The sequence below is a fragment of the Dendroctonus ponderosae genome, unplaced genomic scaffold (assembly GCF_020466585.1).
Source record: "Dendroctonus ponderosae isolate FM_Combo_2020 unplaced genomic scaffold, Dpon_F_20191213v2 Dpon_F_20191213_3, whole genome shotgun sequence".
NCBI lineage: Eukaryota > Metazoa > Arthropoda > Insecta > Coleoptera > Curculionidae > Dendroctonus > Dendroctonus ponderosae.
The window spans coordinates 3,153,961-3,158,687 of NW_026018508.1; positions in this window are offsets into that span (position 1 = coordinate 3,153,961).

The window sequence follows — 4,727 nt, forward strand, 5'->3', positions numbered from 1 at the left end:
TTCAAAGCCCGGAAAACATTCCTAAATGTCATTGAGGAAGCTTAATTCACCTGTCCATTGTAACCTCATCTTGATAGAATACTTCCTGGCGAATGCCCAAAAAGTTTGAATTCTCTTTGGAGATACTGCAAATCGAAGCATATAATTTTGGGAGAAAGAATTGCGTAGAAAATAAAAAGTTTCTGAGCGCCCTCTTTTACAGAAAGCTTCAAAGCTAATATCTGAGCGTGTTATTTTTCATTTTTATATATTGTTTTTCGTCGTATTTTTTCTAACAAAAAATAAAATATAAGAACAGAGCAGACAGCGTGTCTCACTATACCTAAGTGATAATTATATTGTTCCAATTTGCTTTTCTTAGAATCGTTTTTATATAATACCGGCTGCCGTATAATTCTCAATATTTTTTCTGATACTATCTAGCAATGTGGAACTTCAGAGAAAACGTTAACTGTCTATTTAATTTAGAAATATTTTTGCTCATTTTCGGATCGTGTAATTATCTAGTTTTATAGTCGTATCTGCTACCATGAAAAGCGATTTAACAATTTATTTAAATCGGTTAAATAAAGGAGGGTTGAGTATTAAGTTTTGGGGAAAATAATGTGAAGAGTTATTGAGCTGTTTAAAATTCGGTGTGTATCAGATTATTAGTCTTGCTTATATTTTAAGAAAAAACAGATAATAATTTAATAATTTTCCAGTAAAAACAAGTGCAAACAAAAATAAAATTAACTCGTTTGAAATAGAAATGGAAAACTCCAGGAGTCTTAAATAAACATAAACATTCCTTAAAATTTAAATCAGGCACTTGTTAACGAAGCAGGTTAAAAAACCAGCATATTCACTTTAGAATTTACTCCCTATCTAAGAAAGCTGTATGTCTTAACATAAAAAGCTCCACTCCTCACTGTGTATGGCATGAATATTCTTAATCAATTTAGTTATGACCACCTATAAGAGRGCAAATCTATCAAGTTTTTTCTAGCTATAAATCATCTCAACACAAACGCATTATTTGCTGATAGTTAATCCATTAAGGGCGGTTCTTTGCTGCCAAAATAACAAACACCTCTTTTACAATAGTCGGCAAAATGCGCACTGAAAACGTAATGATCGAATTATTCATATACAATCAAGGGCCATTGTGCGATGGTCATTATTTGTACTGAATCGTAATTTTTTTGTTTGTTAATAATTGCCTTTGTCTATTTGGAATGTTTCGTGGTTTTAGTGTTCGTGTTTTGTTTCAAATTTAAAGTTCACAAATTATTTGCACCCTGTGGGACATCATTTCGTTTAACGGAGTGTTAAATTTATGTTTGAATTTAGTGGCGTGTGTCGAATATTCATTGTTTCATTGGCTGATGGTTCACTTTGTTCACACTAAGCGACCTTTAGCAGCTATTAATTCTGAAAAATATTATCCAGAATACCCTTTTTAATTATTACTGCATTTAAAAATTGTTGTCTTTGGGCTAAACTTATTTGATCATTTATAACATTTTCTTGGGTTTCGGTCATTTATTGCTACAGTTAAAAATTCATTCGTCAATTTTAAAACAATTGAAATTCTTATCTAAAAAATGAAAACTAAATTTACTCGACAAAATTCTATTTTTTATCGCTGCGTTATATTTGGTTGGTAACTTTAACATTGTATCGCGATATTTTTGTCAAACAATTGCTCATATAGTTAAATTTTAACTTTTATTAACAATAATAATATTCTTCTCATTTGAAAGTAATTTAACAATATTTACTACAAAATAATGTTTTAAAAATAAAGAAAACCAATACGCCCAATTTATTATAAATAAATAATTTTAACCTCTTTCATATGTTAAGCCTCAGTTTTTACTATTGAAAAAGTGTAACGGTTCGACAAATAAAACAACAAATTAACATATTGCCAATAAGAGATATAGACAAATAAACTGAAATAAAGTTCAATTCACGGCAGCATTTTTAATTATTTACCAGCCATTTAGAAAAGTCAAATTTTCTCGTAAACTGGTAAACAGATAGATATAGAACTATTTAGCAAAAATGACAAGTTTTTTATCTGGAATTATACACACTGACAATATACGGGGTGTGTCATTAAAAATGTGTTTTTGTTGAAAATACATTATTTCATGTGTACGATCATAATCACCGTTTTGCAGTTTCAAAGACAAATATGTATTTAAATAGCAAATGTTAATATAGTATTAGTCTTTTCTCCAGAGAAATTTGAAAATTCTGAGAATAAAGACGACGGAAAAATTTTGGACTTTTCGACGCAATTCAAAATTGAAATAAAATAAAGAATGTTTTTGTCAAAAAAAAAGTTAATTTTTGCTTTGCAAGGTTTTTGACGCACTAGATATAATTGTGAATATTTTTAAAATATGCGCGTTTAGTAACTTGAATTAACTACAATATGAATATAACATTTTTGAAACCAACGGCCAACTTACTTTGTCGGTGGAACAGCCTGTATATGTTTGCAGCGGGTTCGATCAGTTCTTCCGTTAAAAAAAAACCCGAATGAAGTTACTTGTATTGGTATACAAACATACATAATTAAAATGTTATTAGATTAAAAACTTAAAATAATTAATAAATAATTTGTACAAAATGTATTAATGATATTAGTCATACCAATGTTAAAGTCTCACATAATGGAAAATGTATCCATTAATTTTGTTTCTTAATTACGAACTGCAAAAGCGTATTTTGATGATTAAAGCAACTGTATCTACGTATTTTGCAAGGCATCCTCTAGCAATGGGGAAATTAAAGCAAACTGGTCTCACATAAACAACAAGCATTTCAATATTCTGCTGCTAGTTAAGCACAAAATATAACACAATTTATAGCAACTCCGGATTTTTTAAAAAGAATGATAACATTAATTTCGTGCCTTACTATTTATCTGTGGAAACAAGGCACCAAATAGCCCATCAATATTTATCTGTTAGAGCCCTAAATAAGAACGAATTAAAATTCCTCCCTCGTAAGTTTGATGTGAATGGTAGTAAATTGTCGCCGGCCGTGCTATACTGTTTGCCAGGCCTACTGTATTGTAGCATGCACAAAAACAAATTGACATCGCAAAAACCGTCAATTGTCTCACCAATCAGGGCCCATTGTCTGATGAATGAGTGTTTAGCTTCTGCTTGAAGAGGGATGTGTTACTGAAGGGTGAGTTACAAATTCTTTGTATCTTGAGATTGACCGGTGTGAGAAAATCTTTCCGTTTTTCTCATATCTTGTTCTGATTGTGAAAGAAGGCACCCAATTTCAATTATAATTGTTTATTTATAGTAAAAAATTATTAATTTAATAATTGTTTAATATAAATATATACATTAATAATCCCCCATAATCATTTATTTTATGGGAAACAAGTATTTATTTTGGGTTTTATGCCGGAGTTGATTCAAGAGCTTTTCTAKTGTTTTGGTTACTAAAATAAAACATTAGTTCTCCTTGTGCGTTTATTTAATTATTTATATTCAATTTATAATTAAGTGGCATATTTCAATGTTCTCGGTACATTTCTGTCTGCCCACGCTATACATATGAAGGAAGAGCTTCTATGTATTTTTAAATAGAGATGGAAATATTGCAAAAAGGTTAAAGGTTTAATAAACATTTGCCAGCTTGAAGCAAATAAAAAACTACCGATAAAAAGGTGATCAATATAGTTTTAGTCGACTGAACCAATAAGTTAAAAAGAATCGAAATTTTTATTTCCGTAAATTATTTAACACACTCATGCGAATAAAACAATAAACTGTGTTGTAAGTCATCATTTACTCATTTACTGCTTTTATTACTTAATCTACCATACTCCTTCAAATGCTTTCTTTGACTTTACTTGTACACGGTGTGACGATAAGTACAAGTCAATAGATTTTTACTAAAATTAGATTAATTATTTTCTGCGTTTGGAAAGTAGCACCCTTATTAAGAACTTATAGCCCATTCAGAAAGATTCAAAAAATTAATTTGCAAACTTGGGATGGTTTATTCAAAGGCAGAATGGGTATTTAAAATTTGCACAAAAGCCTTACTCATAAAACAAGCAGTTTCTGATTAATTATCTTTAGTACCAATTCAAAGAAAAATACTAAGTTTATTAGTTCACGGAGCGACCATTACTCAAATTGGCTTTCAGATTTAAATTTAAATATTTGCACTGTTCTCTATTTACTTAGACGGTAACACATTTTGTGATTATTCATCTTAATTAACTCATTGGTTAAAAGTCTGAAATCTCCCAAGCAAATGAAATGAATCAGTGATTATAATACATTTCTTATCTCTTTAAATTAAGTAAAATACAATGTGACAAGTTGGTCTTGGTCATAATCCAGTTGGTGCTCTCTTCATTCCTGTTTGAAAAAATACACATTACGAGCAGCCTATAAAGTTCGTTTATATGTCTATATGAATTTTAACTTCTGGTAGTGTTCTTATTATTTCATTTTTTCATTTAGTGTTGGTGTTTGGTTCTACAAACAACAAAATAACAACAAGTTACTTTAAGTTTATAAAAGTTGTTTTATCTCTAATAAATTAATAACTAAGTAAACCATTTCAAATATTTGGGAGCAGATATAACGAGCCATAGAAGTAAGAGAGCAAACAATGAAAGCCGCTGGAATTTCGGGATATTTGAGAGAAATTGTTTGAAAAAACAAATACCTAAATACGGAAAGCAAAGTCAAGATATA